The following is a 17,541-nucleotide window of genomic DNA, read 5'->3' on the forward strand; positions in this document are numbered from 1 at the left end:
CCTTCTGACTCCTAGACTAGCTTGCAAGCCAAAATTGTATGAAATTATTCAGTCATCTACTGAACATTTCTAATGTGTGTACTATGAATTCACACAACCATTGAAATAGTGTCAGCAAACAAACATTTAGCACAGAATTGAAGTTCAACCATGATTATGCATGACTACAAAACCACAATAGATAAATAAATAGTAATTCCCATATGTATTTATAGCTTTTGTGAAAAAAATCCTCACTTTAGGCTCAACTTAATAAAAAGAGTCAGCTTTGAATATGCTGCTTCTACTCAGTTAAACACAGGATTTCATCCAAGATTCTTCACTGACATTGCAAACGTCTGAGGCAAACAACTGGCAGCTCTGAGTAACCACGATTTTTACACAGCTGAATAAGATTAAGCTCTCCCATCCTTAAGGGAAAGTTGAAGTCTCTTTCTAATGATCAAAGGAGCATGAAAATGAAAGATGTGATGTTTAAATATCTCTCTTCTTCCTCTAAATTTCTATAGCATTGTTATGCTCTACTTGTACTTCACTGATTGCTGTTTTAAAGTGTAAAGCATGCTGTGTCACTCAGAATTGATACTTTTTAATTAATTCACTGCAGCTATCTTGTGTCAGTTAGATAGGGTGAACTCTGTCTGAGCAGATGTTTCAGTGTTTGAGATACTCACAAAGCAGGAAAATGGCACAGTCCATCAACTTCTACATTAAACTGAGGAAAGATCTGCCTGTTTCAGACAATGATTTATGAAGTTGAGAAAAGGGGTAACAAATCATTTATGTTTTTTAAAGACCCATTTCTTGGTAATTATGGCAAGTGTCAATGAATAATTGGCCAGTGTATGAAGTGAGCATTTATTATGTTGCCATAATTTTTCCAGGTAATTATAAGGTTATTACTGCCCAAGGATATAAAGCAATAGTGCATCTCTCTATGCAATGTTGAAATGACTATCTGTAAAATATTAAATGGGGACATTTTAATTCAGAGTGGTTTGGAACGACTTTATAGGGCACGACTTCAGTGATGAACTTAGATTTTGACTAGACTTGATATTTTTTACATTCTTTGCCTAGTGATCGTATCCCAAAGAAAATCTATTTCTATAAATATATATTTGCATAGATAAATCTAGTGACTGCTTTGGAGATCATAATCTTGAAGAGCAGTCCATTTTAAAGTAGTAATCAATGAAACAGTGGTATTTATTGAACACTTACTGTGTACAGTATACTGTGCTAAGTGGTCGGGACAAAATAATTTGAGTTAGTAAACATGATTCCTGCCCTTAAGGAGTTTACAATCTACAAAATATGTCAGAAACTCTGTTCCAACACCAACCTCTCTGAATTGTACACTTTTCCAATTGCAATTCATGCATACCAGAGAGATACAACAAAAGAGACAGAGATGTATAGAAAAGTCATCTGAGACAAAAAGTTGATGTACCCAGCATTTATGAACACTCAACAAGCAGCTGCAAGAAGAGCTTCCAAACACCTGTCATCAGCATTGCAGATTCATGTGCAGAGGAGTGAAATAAAGCCGAGAGAAGCTTACTCATTTCCTCAGTTTTTACATTTATAATCTCCTAACATGCACATTCTCCATCGTTTAGACAAGAAAACAGAGATTTGTAATTTTCTAGACAGGTAGTTATTAACAGAAAACAGTTGGTCTCTGAGTTACCCTGAGAGTAACCCTTTATTTTAGGTCTAAAAGTGGTTACTGAGTAGAAAAGGAAACCAGATAAGCTTCCTGTAAAATAAGGAATCTGAGCACTGGCATTTTGTGTAAGTCTTGATATCATATTCTCTGAAAAGCTCTAAAATAAAAGTATCTATCATATGCAGAACATAGCATAAGCATATTGTGAAGTTTCAAGCTGTTGACTTTTAACTCATTAAAAGGACTATTTTTAGATTTCTTCACTTGCATTTTAGAATGACCCTTTCCTTTTTATAAAAATGACAGAAGAAGCATAGAGAGCAATATCGTCCACAAAATATGATTTCTTCATCTGTTAGCCTAAAGGCACACTCTAGCTTGTAAAACATTATGGATGAGGGAACTACAAAAGTCTTGCCATATATTCTACATTCATGACATGCTAATAATAAGGCACTAGGATTTTCCCAACAAAAAAAGAACTTTGGATTTATCTTTTCTATTTACATTTGTGCATTCATTTCGTATTGTCCATGATTTCCTCTTTCACTTCTGAAGTAGAATCTTCTGAACAATGATGGATAAATGATAATAATAATAATGGCATTTATTAAGTGCTTACTATGTGCAAATCACTGTTCTAAGTGCTGAGGAGGTTACAAGGTGATCAGGTTGTCCCATGGGGGGCTCACAGTCTTAATCCCCATTTTACAGATGAGGTAACTGAGGTCCAGAGAAGTTCAGTGACTTGCCCAAAGTCACACAGCTGACAAGTGGTGGAGCCTGGATTTGAACCCATGACCTCTGACTCCAAAGCTCGTGCTCTTTCCACTGAGCCATGCTGCTTCTCTAATACCATAATAATAATAATGATAATCATGGTATTTATTAAGTGCTTACTATGTGTACTGAGTGCTGGGGTAGGTACAAGCTAATCAGATCAGATACAGTCCCTGTTTCACATTGGGCTCACAACCTAAGTAGGAGGGAGAATGAGTATTGTACAGATAAGGAAACTGAAGTACAGAGAAGTGATGTGACTTGCTCGAGGTCACACAGCAGGTAAGTCACAGATCAGATCCTCTGATTCCCATGCCTGCTAATAATAAGCTAGGCATTGTCTGTCTACCCCACTAGAATGTAAACTTGTTATGGGCAGGGAATATAAACCAACTCTGTTTTATCATACTCTCCCATGCATTTAGTCCTGTGCTCTGTGCACAATAAGTGTTCAATAAAGACTACTGATTGGCATACTAAGTCCTCTTACAGAACTTCTTCACTCCTAAGAAAGATTAGCTATGATGCTAACAGTGAAAAACAACTGAAAGGCTCTCCATCAGCTGGCTCCCATTGACCTTCTAGCTCTCCCTCCTACTACAATTCCCCAATTATGCTACAGATTCCTCCCAAGCATTCCTTTAAAAAAATGGCATCTGTTAAGCACTTACTCTCTGCTAGGTACTATACTAAGCACTAAGGTAAATACAAAATAATCAGGTTGGACACATTCCCTGTCCCACAAAGGGCTCATAGTCTTAATCCCCATTTTATAGATGAGGTAACAGACACAGAGAAGTGAAATGACTTGTCCAAGGTCACACAATAGACAAGTGGAAGAGCTGGGATTAGATTCCAGTTCCTTCTGACTCCCAGGGCCATGCTCTATCCACTGGACCACACTGCTTCCCTAGGCCACATTGTTTCTTTCTAACTGGCCCTTACAGTCAACTCTCCTACTGCTGATCCATTGTTCAGGCTGGGCACAGACCTGCTAGTTATCTTGGCATCAGATCTAAGGGCTAGCGCTTCAGACCTCTTACTACAGTAGAGAGAAATACACTAGCCAAAGGATGGTTTCAAAAATAGCTGAAACCAGTCTATGACCGGTCTATGATTGGCCATGTGTCTCATGCCTCGCCCTCCAGGTATACTTCAGAACACACCACAAGTGGCTGGACTCAGGTGTAGACATTATTTTTGATGTGAGACCATCATTTGAATGAATGAATCATCACCACCACCACCATTATCATCATCACCATAATCAACTATATGAATTTCACAACCATTAGGAGTAGGAAATAATAAAAAGAGCCCTCAGTGCTATTTGATCCCATATGCCAAACTGAAATATGGCCAATCTAAATTTACATTCCTTCTCCCGGGCCTGAGGAAGGCAATTTTGGAGCTGGAATGTGAAAAGATGGGATGAGAACTGCTTATGTCCACTAGTTCTCTAACTCTGCAGTCTTACCCTGTCTTCACATCAGAACTCTTGCTCTGCCACTGGGCAGATCTGACCATTATGTGCTTCAATTTCCTCATTTTGTAACTGGGGATTATCATACCAGCCTAATGGGGCCATTAATTCATTTATTCATTCAATAGTATTAATTTAGCGCTTACTGTGTGAAGAACACTGTACTAGGCACTTGGGAGAGTACAATACAACAATAAACAGTACATTCCCTGCCTACAATGAGCTTTGTTGCAAGGACAAAATTCTGGAAGCAATGTAAAAAAAAAAAAAGAGCTCTGGAGAAATAAAAGCACTATACAAATTCAAATTTGTATCATCACTTAGAGAAGCAGCGTGGCTTGGTGGAAAGAGCCCGGGCTTTGGAGTCAGAGGTCGTGGGTTCAAATCCTGGCTCCGCCACTTGTCAGCTGCATGACTTTGGGCAAGTCACTTCACTTCTCTGAGCCTCAGTTCCCTCATCTGTCAAATGGGGATGAAGACTGGGAGCCCCACGTGGGACAACCTGATTACCTTGTATCTCCCCCAGCACTTAGAACAGTGCTTGGCAAATAGTAAGCGCTTAACAAATACCAACATTATTATTGGAGAAGCAGCGTGGCTCAGTGGAAAGAGCACGGGCTTTGGAGTCATAGGTCATGGGTTCAAATCCCGGCTCCGCCACTTGTCAGCTGTGTGACTTTGGGCAAGTCACTTAACTTCTCTGGGCCTCAGTTCCCTCATCTGTAAAATGAGGATTAAGACTGTTAGCCCCCTGTGGGGCAACCTGATCACCTTGTAATCTCCCCAGTGCTTAGAACAGTGCTTTGCACATAGTAAGCGCTTAATAAATACCATTATTATTATTATTATTATTATTATTATTTCACATTGAATTCAGGCCAGCTGACAGGGAGGCATAAAAAATCTTTTTCCTTTTCAATTCGCTTGGCCAAAAGTAGTGAAATCCGCAGTAGGGTTATTTTTGTCAACCTGAAGATAACACTTTGTTGACTTAATTGACAAGGTGTAGATATCAAGAAATGGTGTTATTGCTGTCATTTAAGAGGATCTGTCCATCAGAGTCTTGTTTAAAGGCATAACATGTTGATGACATGACTAACATACTGTACCTTTCCAGGAGTGAGTATTTGACTGTGTAAAATGTCTAAGAAGAATTTTTACTATCCTAATTGTTAATCATCACTATGGAAATACAGGCAGAAGCCAATGATTCTGGTCTATTGTGCTCACTGAATGGAGAATAAGTGGGCTGAAATAATTCAATAAAGCCCTTCAGATTTCCCCAGCACGTGCTTTATTGACTGTTTATTGGCTTTGCAAAGAAGGTGGATGTGGAAGCTGCACTGTGGTAGTCTGGGCATTTTATGGCAAAGATGATCCTGAAAGAGATGTTTGCACCACAATCTGGACTGAGAAATAGCCCTTTGTTACTTCTGTGACAACCTGCACAATCCCAACCTGCCTTGATCCATCTCAGCAGGAGGGACAGAAGCAGCAGAGGCAGTAGCAGGCCACTTACACGGAATGTATAACACTGGGAATGCCAGAGCTATGGGGATCACTGTGGCTAAGATTGTGAGACTCTGAGCTGCAAGAACCCTGAAATTTTGCTCTTCTAGCCAAGGAACTTTAAAGCTTTTATTTTATTTTGTGCTTATCCTTATCCACCTCAGCAGGTTTCCACTGACCTTTCAGCTCTCTCCTCCTGCAATCCATTCATTCATTCATCCATCCAATAATATTTATTGAGTGCTTACTGTGTGCCGAGCAAAGTACTAAGCACTTAGGAGAGTACACTACAACAATTATTATTATTATTGATGGCATTTGTTAAGTGTTTACTATGTGCCAAGCACTGCTCTAAGTGCTGGGGGGGGGGGGGGGGTTTACAAGGTGATCAGGTTGTCTCACGTGGTGCTCACAGTCTTAATCCCCATTTTACAGATGAGGTAACTGAGGCCCAGAGAAGTTAAGTGACTTGCCCAAAGTCACACAGCTGACAAGTGGGAGAGCTGGGATAAGAAACCACGAGATTTGACTCCAAAGCCCGTGCTCTTTCCACTGAGCCACGCTGCTTCTCAATAAACAGACACATTCTCTGCCCACAATGAGCTTCCCCAGTGATACTACAGGTTCCTCCCATGCATACCTTCTACCTGTCCCTGTAAATACTCCTACTGTTGATCCTTTGTTCATGCCTTCCTTCTGCCTCTCCATCATCCCTTGAAGTCCAGTGAACCTGTCTAATCACCCATTAATTCTTTCCTAAGGTTCAAAACAGTACTTTACATAGGGTATAAGTGCTTAATACCACAACTATTACTAATATTACTACTATTACTAGAATTAATTCCTTGAGCAGAGCATTATTTAGGGTGGTCACCATTTAAGCATGTCCCTGTTTAGGTATGTCTCTGTTTAAACGTCAGGCAGTCATTTATTGAGCACTTGCTATGCGCAGAACACAGTACTAAGCTCTTGGGAGAGTACAATATAACAAGTTGGTAGAGTCGACCCCTGCCCTCAGTGAGCTTACAGTCTAGAGTTTCAGACTTAAGACAATTACACGTAACAGTGGTGGACAAATCAGAATGACCTACTGGAAAGAGCATGGGCCGGGAAATTAGGAGACATGGCCTCTGCCACTGCTAGGTGACCTAGTTGGCAAGACACTTCTCTGTGCCTTAGTTTCCTCATCTGTATAAAATGAAAATAAAATATTCCTTCTCCTTTGACCTCAGGATGTGAGCCCCATAACAATTACACATAACAGTGGTGGACGAATCAGAATGACCTACTGGAAAGAGCACGGGCCGGATAATTAGGAGACATGGCCTCTGCCACTTGCCTGCTAGGTGATCTAGTTGGCAAGACACTTCTCTGTGCCTTAGTTTCCTCATCTGTATAAAATGAAAATAAAATATTCCTTCTCCTTTGACCTCAGGATGTGAGCCTCATAACAATTACACATAACAGTGGTGGACGAATCAGAATGACCTACTGGAAAGAGCATGGGCCAGATAATTAGGAGACATGGCCTCTGCCACTTGCCTGCTAGGTGACCTAGTTGGCAAGACATTTCTCTGTGGCTTAGTTTCCTCATCTGTATAAAATGAAAATAAAATATTCCTTCTCCTTTGACCTCAGGATGTGAGCCCCATGTGGGACAGAGACTGTGTCCAATCTACTTATATTGTTTGTAAACCAGAGCTTAGTATAGTGCTCAGCACCTAGCAATTGCAAAACAAATACTAAAATGGTTATTATTATTCCACTGCACTGTCAGAGTCCTCCGCAAATATTTACGTACTAGGATTTGATCTGAGTGCCTTTATCCTGCTGAAGTCTGATATTCCGGCCCTTATCAAGAGGCTAATGAAAAAAAGAAATGACATTCCTGACTCGATCAAAAGTCCGTCAGACCAAGTGCATGTCTTATAACAGAGGTGACAGAGAGCTCCAAGAAACAGTGTGATGGTTGCCCTCTTTTACCTGTAATCTATTGGATAGAGGCCTTTTAAAATTCCCAAACTTTCCTTCTACTTCTCTACTTCTACTTTTCTCCTTATGGACCTCATGCTCATAAATTTGTCCAAACCCTTCTTAAAGCAATTGATACTTCTGCACTACATTGCTATGTCAACATGATGACACCGCTTTCTGAAAATTATACTACTCCAGAACCCTGAGGCCATATATGTTGCTGACTTGTACTTCCCAAGCACTTAGTACAGTGCTCTGCAAAGAGTAGCGCTCAATAAATACGACTGAATGAATGAATGAATGAATAATCATCTCATTAGGGAAGCCTTTCTGGCTCTTCAGGGCCCCTGATTGAGGGACATTGCTTTTTGCAGAAACAGAGTGAGTGTTTATGACCCAGGCAGAAGCACAAGGTTACAAATGACACAAAAAATATAAGCAACACTACACATTGTGCTAATACCTGGTGAAGAGCAGAAGATGTTCAGTCTACATCTGGATAAATCTAACACTATCATCCCAACCTTATTCTCAGACTAAAGATAAAAGCAGCAACAGGTTTAGAAGCTAGGTCAAAGACCATTACCTGAAAAACAAACTACTCCATGCATCTGAGGAGACTGCTGGATACCTGCATTGCTTACAAGAGTAGTTCATTCCTAAACTAAAGGGTTTGTCACCAACAGGGCATGCTGTTTACAAGTCAGCCACCCGACATCCTAATCTTCACAAAGACTTTGTCTTTAAAAATGTTTATTCTACCTTTCTGGTCTGTGACTGTTCCTTTTCAGTTCACCTTGAAGGGGATACTGGGGTACACTTACTAGACTGATAGGACAAATCTAAAGGCACATGTGCATACACATACCCACCCATACCAAAAAGATTTATCACATGGAAAGGAGAGAGAGAGAGAGAGAGAGAGAGAGAGAGAGAGAGAGAGAGTGTGTGTATGTGTACGTGCATGCATGTGTTGTGGCAATGGAGTAGGAGGTAACAACATTCTGAAAAATTATCTGATAAGGGAATAAACATTCTTGTGTTAACCACCTCCTACACCTGGGATGAATCACAGCTTCTATCAGTGTGGATGGAAAATAACTTATTCTGGCACTTTATGTTTGTCATTGTTCAGTGCTGATATACATTCACATACTGTGCTCATATGCTTTACAAAAGTCTTTAATTTTCCATTTCAGTAAAATGCAAGCAAATTTTTATAAGGTTATCAACAATGACCAAGTTAGAGTTAGGGCCACAAAGAGCCCAGCATGCTTTAAAAAAATGTACTCCTGTCTTTAATGTCATATTATAGTGCAAACCATTTTCTCTTACTAATAAAATCATAATTGTGGTGTTTGTTAAGTACTTAATATGGGCCAAGTACTGTACTAAGCACTGGGGTACAAACAAGACAATCAGGTCCCACATGGAATTCACAGCATAGGAAGGAGGAAGAACTGGTATATAATCCCTATTTTACAGATGAGGGAACTGAGGCTCAGAGAAGTTGTGACTTGCCAGGTACGTGGGAAAGCCAGGATTAGATTCCAAGTACTCTGACTCCTCTTTCCCCTATGCTACTATGTTCCTCCCTGACTAGGATACACCTCCTCTCTTATGGTCTAGAGTAGTTAAAGCAATTTGAAGTTATAAAATTAGGGAAATTGTCAGGATAATTCTGGCTTTAAAAAACCCCCACAAAACACATTTTGGCCTAAAATATCTGAACAATTGATGGCATTTGCCTGGAATTAATGAAATGACAGTTCAATTCTCTGCTTTACTATGTTAAATTTGACTTGGACTCGGAGACATGCATATTCTCATGATGTAGCGAAGTATCTCCCCTTTTCTACTCACTGTCTGTAAAACAGTCACAGGGAATGGATAAACTGTCCTGATTCCCAAGACAATACCTACTTTATATCAACATTTCCCACTCTATTGTATTATTTGTCTGAAAATGTATGCCTCATCCCTACATTCTTGCCCATGTAGGAAGACATTAAAGATGAAAGGGGGCTTAAGACAATGCAGGATGTTACCCTGAGCAGGAATGTAGATGTGGACTCAGGATCCAAACCCCAAATGAGAAGCTATCCTACTTTAATATCCCTGAGTTAAATCCCTTGCACATCTTGTTCAGGCAGAGGATTGGTGGCTATACAACTGCCTTTGATTTCAGTATGTCCCTATTTCATCATTTATATATCACTCATTCTTGATAGCCAAACTCATGCTATACTCATGGAAATCAGTTCTCAAATGAGCCTCAATCACCCCTAAAGGAAGCCTTCCCACTGATCTGGTCCCTCATTAACACACCCACATTTTCAAGGCAACAGAATCCTCACCTGAGCAGTAATGGTCTATGAACTCCCCATAGGTATATCACCCTAGATATATGTAGAAATCACCCCTTAAACCATCTCAAGCCAATCCCCAGAAGACTAGTTTACAATAATTAACAGCTAACTTAAAAGAAACAGCATTTGCAGTTCAGTGCAAACATTCCAATGATAATTCAATTACCACAAATGCCCACTAGCTCCTCCAAGTATTTTAGACATAGGAAACAATCCAGTCTTCACTTTCAAGCAAGAATACGTCCTTCTAAAGACAATGTTAGGTTCTAAGTTATTTGAGATGGAACTTCAGAGAAAGAAGTGTGGAATGATATTTCAGAAGAGTCAAAGAACTACAATCTGAGGAGATCAAAGAGTAGAGCAGATAGGTTCTAATTTTCCATTATGCTCATTATTCTAATTTTCCTTTATGCTCACTACAGAATTTCACATGAGGTTTTCTGGGTTCAGACTCAATTTTTTTTTTCAAATTCCCTTAAATTGTCCATCTGTTTTACATTTTCTTATATCAAGCTTGTAGGTGTTCCTGAACTACAGCTCTGTGAAACAATGGACTTTATTAGAAATATTTGAGGAGAATAAAATTCAGTATGCTTTCTGAATAACAAACCGAAAACATCACAACTGATATCACACTAAATGTTTATAGCAACTTTTTACCTCATTGCAAACTATCTCCCTAAATTTGAGATAAATACTTTCAATCTCTAAATAACTCCTATTGAGGAAATAAACCAGATTATAAAGTCCCAGAGGGCAGGGATTATGTCTACCAGCTCTATTGTATTCTTCTAAGCACTTAATACACCCTCTATACAAAATAGGTGCTCAGTAAATACTATTAACTGATTGAAGCATGACAAGCCAGTAAGCTTCTGATAAACGATTTATTCCCCACAATATCTAACATTTCCCTGTGCTGGAGCTCACACTGTTTGTCACCATTCATGGCTATTCACATATTCACTGCTGAAGCTGAACCATTCATCCACACCCTAAAGCAGAGGTTGCAAGGCATACCCACCTGAACTCATTTACCTTTTCCTGAAACCATTATGGGCAATTCTTTAAGATCATCAGGCCACATCGCAACCACTGTGAATCCTCCAGCTGTTCAGCGCCAAACTGAAACTCATCTCTCTTCAGCCCAACTCCATTCTGTGGATACACAACCAAAGGATATCCAGCTAGGTCCCAAAGTTCAACCAGAGTGGCCCCACCTGATGATTCTGTAGAGTTGTCCCTAATGTTTTCAGAGCAGCTTTGGGATACCAAAATTCTGGAGCATTTCTGCTGCCGAGATCTTTCATCTATCTTCCCTTTTTTTGGTATTGACAGTAGATCATTGGGCTTGAAATGAGCGATATCATTTTGATCTTTCTGGTGTAAAATGTGAGTTTACTCTATAGGGTACAGGTATTCCTGTTTCTTCTCAAGTTGCTATTGATATTAGGATTCACAAATGATAGCAAATCTATAAGAAAAACTGATAGTTGAGGCCGGGATAAAAAGGATAGCTCAATAATTTGGAATACCCAAGCAAGAAATATAGAAAATCTATGGAGTTGCCTTAACCAACACACACACACACTTATCTTCAGTACACATATGCTTTATTTACCCTTATGAGCATAAATCTTCATCTCTTAAGATGGTGGCAGTGGTGTGTTCTAAATCACCAGAGCAATGGAACTGGACGTACCATAAAAGCTGATTGTGGAATGGCTCTCAGAACAGCAAGACTTCAAGACTCTACCAGTGAAGAATTAAAATTATAAAAAAAAATTCTCAGGTTTCAAGAAACAAAGAGTGGTCTTACATGTTACCCAAATCAATGAGGCAACATTTTCAAATAATGACCAGATCATACATGATTGCCAAAATTGGCCCCTTTCCTGTTTAAATCACTCCAGCTGTTAATGATCCCTTGGCAATACTACTGAACATTCACCATGATACTAGATATAAAACACAAAATATGAGCTATTGTCCCTACCCTCAAGAACCTTCACTGCAAAAGAGCAGTTGATTTGCAGTGTATGCTCTAATTGTCTAAAATGCCAAATAGAAGCTAGTCATTCATACTGGGAGTAGTGAGCTGGCTTCAGAAGCAAGATAAAGACACCGCCTTTCTTCACCCCAGCAAATTTTTTGCACTCCCACTGTGCCCACTTTGATTCCTCATAAGAAACATCTAATTGAGGGGAAAGAGTTTATTTCTGAGAGAGACTGATATCTAAAGGTTGTGGTGGGAAATGTCAAATTCCCAAGAGCTTCTCAGTTCTGGGCCCCTCTGACCCTAGAGTATGTGTCATCTACCCTCCAGGGACGCTAAAGACCACATGCAGCTTTCTATGGTAGGTGAGAGCAATCAGCAACAAGATTTAGCTCAGGAGAACATAAAACTTAGAGTACAAGTTGCCAACTTGTACTTCCCAAGCGCTTAGTACAGTGCTCTGCACACAGAAAGCGCTCAATAAATACGATTGAATGAATGAATGAATGAATGAGTAGTAATGTTCTGCTGGAGACTACTTAATGTGAGAGAGAACAGGGAGTGGGGAAACTAGGACAGCTGGAGCCAATAAAACAAACCACAGAAGTGAAATAAAGATGAGACTAGTTAATTCATCAAAATAAAACATAACCTGAAGCAAAAATAAAGGTTTACTTCAAAGCCAATAATCACCAGTAAACAAGAGGTTTGTGCAACTGAAAATGCCATCTTTCATCACAGAGATGAACGATTGAGGACTGGACCATTGGTGATTTCCACCAGACTGGTGACTACAATAGGAACATTAGCCAGCAGGACTGGTCAAATTGCAGCTGGGTAATTAGGTTCTACCTACCCAGGTTTCCCTGCAGAAGGCTCACATAATGCATGTCCCTCCCAGTGTTAATCTGTTTATGGAGGGCTGCTTTCTGTTAACTGACCAATCAATCAATCAATCAATCGTATTTATTGAGCGCTTACTATGTGCAGAGCACTGTACTAAGCGCTTGGGAAGTACAAATTGGCATCACATAGAGACAGTCCCTACCCAACAGTGGGCTCACAGTCTAAAAGGGGGAGACAGAGAACAGAACCAAACATACCAACAAAATAAAATAAGTAGGATAGAAATGTACAAGTAAAATAAATAAATAGAGTAATAAATATGTACAACCATATATACATATATACAGGTGCTGTGGGGAAGGGAAGGAGGTAAGACGGGGGGATGGAGAGGGGGACGAGGGGGAGAGGAAAGAAGGGGCTCAGTCTGGGAAGGCCTCCTGGAGGAGGTGAGCTCTCAGCAGGGCCTTGAAGGGAGGAAGAGAGCTAGCTTGGCGGATGGGCAGAGGGAGGGCATTCCAGGCCCGGGGGATGACGTGGGCCGGGGGTCGATGGCGGGACAGGCGAGAGCGAGGTACAGTGAGGAGATTAGTGGTGGAGGAGCGGAGGGTGCGGGCTGGGCAGTAGAAGGAGAGAAGGGAGGTGAGGTAGGAGGGGGCGAGGTGATGGACAGCCTTGAAGCCCAGGGTGAGGAGTTTCTGCCTGATGCGCAGATTGATCGGTAGCCATTGGAGGTTTTTGAGGAGGGGAGTAATATGTCCAGAGCGTTTCTGGACAAAGATAATCCGGACAGCAGCATGAAGTATGGATTGAAGTGGAGAGAGACACGAGGATGGGAGATCAAAGAGAAGGCTAGTGCAGTAGTCCAGACGGGATAGGATGAGAGCTTGAATTAGCAGGGTAGCGGTTTGGATGGAGAGGAAAGGGCGGATCTTGGCAATGTTGCGGAGCTGAGACCGGCAGGTTTTGGTGACGGCTTGGATGTGAGGGGTGAATGAGAGAGCGGAGTCGAGGATGACACCAAGGTTGCGGGCTTGTGAGACGGGAAGGATGGTAGTGCCGTCAACAGAGATGGGAAAGTCAGGGAGAGGACAAGGTTTGGGAGGGAAGACAAGGAGCTCAGTCTTCGACATGTTGAGCTTTAGGTGGCGGGCGGACATCCAGATGGAGATGTCCTGAAGGCAGGAGGAGATGCGAGCCTGGAGGGAGGGGGAGAGAGTAGGGGCAGAGATGTAGATCTGGGTGTCATCAGCGTGACCATTAGATTAGGAGCCTGAGGTGGTGGCATCTCAATGGATGCAGAAATGATTCCTGTGTGATAACACCCACAGTTACTGCTCCTGTCACTGGGGTTGGAAATGTAAATCCAGAAGAAGCCTGGAATCCTTCCTACAGACATATTATTATTGGATAATATTAATAGCTCCCCTTTTCTCCTACCATAAGTTTTCTTCATGCTCAGGTATCGATCATTTGTCACAGGTGAAGAAAGCTAAAATCTTTGAGTATATTTATACACCTATTGGCTATTACTAAGAAACTTGGGGATGCGTTGTTAAAGTCATTTTGAAAGGAAAGCACTACAAGATTCTATTTTGCAGACCTACAGAATATGATAGCTACTAACACAGCCTCATAAGGATAATAATAAGAAAACAAATCGGCAGTAACAATAATTAGGAATCAGACACTCTCACTCAGGTTTTCTAAGCAGGTTTATAATCAGTTTCTGGATTTAACATGCACCTAAACTTAAGTGGAAATGAGATCATTTGATGAAAATCAGATGTTCTTTCAACCTGGATAATGGGAAGGATCATTAATGGTTCCTGTTGAGGAACATTACAGGTTATAAAAATATCATCTAGACCATGATGGAAAAGCTATCTCATTCAAATGCTGAATTCCTTGGGGAGTAAAAGTCTTTCACTTAGCTATGGTTGAGTTGTGATTTCAGAGTCTGAAAATTGTTAACACTATAAGCAAAGTATAGTGCTTATAGTAAAGTGTAATGTGGGATTCAGGGGAACATGAACTGCTTAAGGAATGCGGAGTCCATTAAGATAAATTAAAGTCTTCTATCACTATATCAACGAAATTAGTTTTTCCCTAAGCTTTTGGTTCATTTACCAAGGTGGGCAACCAAAGGAATATTTAATTAAAACCAAGAGGGAATTACCTTTGTGGGATTCCCCACATTCCACTCTTAAATCTGTAAAGATGAGAGTTGGAAAGTTTATATCTGCAAGGCACCTTCAAATGCTCAGCTTCAAATGCTCTGAAGCAAAGACAGAATTCCCTACCTTCCATTCATACACTTATCCTTTGACCAATGGCCCCATCTCCATCTATGGCATCACCAATCTGAGTTTTCAAAAATCACAGTGATGTTTGACTGCTTGTTGTCCCTGCCACCAACCTATTCAATCCACAATCAAGCCTGCTGCTTCGGTCCATGGCCACACTCATCATCCAAGCCAGTGCTAACTCTTGCATCTTTCCCTTCTACCCCTCTCCACGAGAGTCTCTTTTACTTTAGTGCTTCCTAAAGGGTGTCCCTTCCAGCTTTGCTTATTGCACTCCATTTTGCCAAATCCTGCAGTGGCAGCAGCTCTCTCTCTCTCTCTCTCTCTCTCTCTCTCTCTCTCTCTCTCTCTCTCTCTCTCTCTCTCTCTCTCTCTTTCTCTCTCCTTGGTACCAGTCCTCACCAAGACATTCCAGTCTCTCCACTCAGTCTATATGTCACCTTAGGGGGCCTCCTTCAGACACTCAGTCAATCGTATTTATTGAGTGCTTACTGGGTGTAGAGCACTGTGATAAACACTTGGGTGAGTACAATATGACACACTCCCTGCCCACAATGAGCTTACATTACTCCCTATTGTCTCCTCACCTTCCTCTACTCAAACCAGTTAGCTGGGCTTCCCATCAAGCTTCTTCCCACTCCTGAACCAAAATCACTTTGGATCACAGTCCCAGAAACTTTCTCTTTCTTAACCACAACCCCCAACTCTCACCTCCTTAGAAAAGTATACCTCACCCAGGACACTTGTCCAATTAGACAGAATCCATAATCTTTTCCAGAGCCCCAGTTCTCCAACCACGTCTCTATACCACAAAATATATATTTAGAATTTGTAAAGAGTTAGTCCCAGGCTAGAGACCTGCATGCTCATAATAAACCCAACTGAAACTGCTGGAACTCACAATAAAGTGGCAGGTTACGCTGCACAGCATTTGGATGTGGACTCAGAGTTCAGGTCTGGGTTGGGGGAGTGGGAGCACCATGTTGATCTGAAAAATGATTGTGCTCTGCGGATGACTTAGGTTAATAAGTGCTGGGACTAGCCCTTTCTGATGTACCCCATCCCTTTTCTCCCTTATTCCTTTCTCCCTCCAGGTCCCTTCTAGTTATGCCCCAATCCTGTCCCTGGGCTTGTACCTTACCAATAGCACTTCACTTTGAGGGGCAAATGGAAGGACCATCAGGACAGCCATCTGTGTACAGTTCTGCTGTGACATAAGTGGGCATAGATGCTAGAGGCCTGCACAAGTACTGTATGTAGCACCTGTACTGGCCCTGCACCTTCAGACCATCAAGTTTGGCTCTCTTGCCCCATGAACCATCAAAAAGGTTCATGCAGGTCGGACTAGGTAAAGAGACTTTTTTGCAAGCTTGGAGTGGGTATGGGTGGTGACCTGTGGAAGCCAGGTGAGTACAAGTAGTAAATATTGCTGCTTGCACACATTGTTCCTTGACAAGCAGTCAATTAGTCAATCGTATTTACTGAGCACTTACGGTGTTCAGAGTACTGTAATAAGTGCTTGGGAGAGTACAATAGACGTAGATTGTATGCTCCTTCATTATCATCATCATTAATGGGATTTATTGAGAGCTTACTGTGTGCAGAGCACTGTACTAAGTGCTTGGAATAGTACAATTCAAAAGAGTTGGTAGACACATCTCTGCCCTCATTGAGCTTACACTCCAGAGGGAAAACAGACATTAATATAAATGAATAACATATACATATGTATTTATATTATAGCTATGCACATAAATGCTATAGGGCTGTGACTGGGGAAAATATCACATGCTCAAAGGTCACAGATCTAAGTGTATTGATGACGCAGAAGGGAGATGGAGCCGGGAAAAATCTCTGCTCCTTGTGGGCAGGGAATGTGTCTAACAGCTCTAATGTATTGTACTCTCCCAAGCACTTAGTACAGTGATCTGCACACAGTAAGTGCTCAATAAAAACCACTGATGGCTTGATTCTAGCAACCACTAGTGTAGTGTAGTGTGGAGGATGCTGGAGAATGTAAGAGTCTTACAGCCACTGTAAGTGCCTAATGGTAATAGTGTGGTTCCAAATGGAAGACCAAATTTTCTGCACAAATTCCACTCCTTCCCTTTGGATAATTGTTTTTCAGAGGGTAGATCTATGTAGGCCTAAATCCCAGGTCTCTTACCCTGTTCTCCCTTTCTCTTCACAGTCCCCACAACCATTTTGGATTAAACCCATATGTTTTTTAATATATTTTAATTTATTCTAGCAGTCATACCCTTCAACCCCCAAAGCCAAGGACAAGAACTAACTTCTATGTTCTCTGACATGAATAAAGCATTTCAAACATAAAGCACATTTGCAATATTCCCTGGGAATACAATTGAACACAAGTGTCTTTGTGGCAAACCATGTATTCAGTGGGATAAATCAATGTTCCCAGACTCAACTAAATCATATACACATAATCTATTAACTATTTGGGAAGGGACTAAAACAATTCCTCACACCATTTTAGGAATATAAACCACAAAAACAAAGTCACAAAATAAAGTTTTTCAACATCAGCAAGGTAACTCCATGAGGGTTTTAATACAAAATGCTGTTAGTACACTTCTCATGACATG

At 40.9% G+C, this 17,541-nt stretch overlaps 1 protein-coding gene across 1 annotated transcript in view; it reads right to left on the reverse strand.

Moving 5' to 3' along the window:
* Positions 1-17,541, reverse strand: part of GRM8 (glutamate metabotropic receptor 8) — a 438,522-nt gene that overhangs the window by 81,615 nt on the left and 339,366 nt on the right. The gene's annotated exons all lie outside the window — the stretch shown is intronic.

The sequence above is a fragment of the Tachyglossus aculeatus genome, chromosome 10 (genome assembly GCF_015852505.1).
Source record: "Tachyglossus aculeatus isolate mTacAcu1 chromosome 10, mTacAcu1.pri, whole genome shotgun sequence".
In the NCBI taxonomy this organism is placed as follows: domain Eukaryota; kingdom Metazoa; phylum Chordata; class Mammalia; order Monotremata; family Tachyglossidae; genus Tachyglossus; species Tachyglossus aculeatus.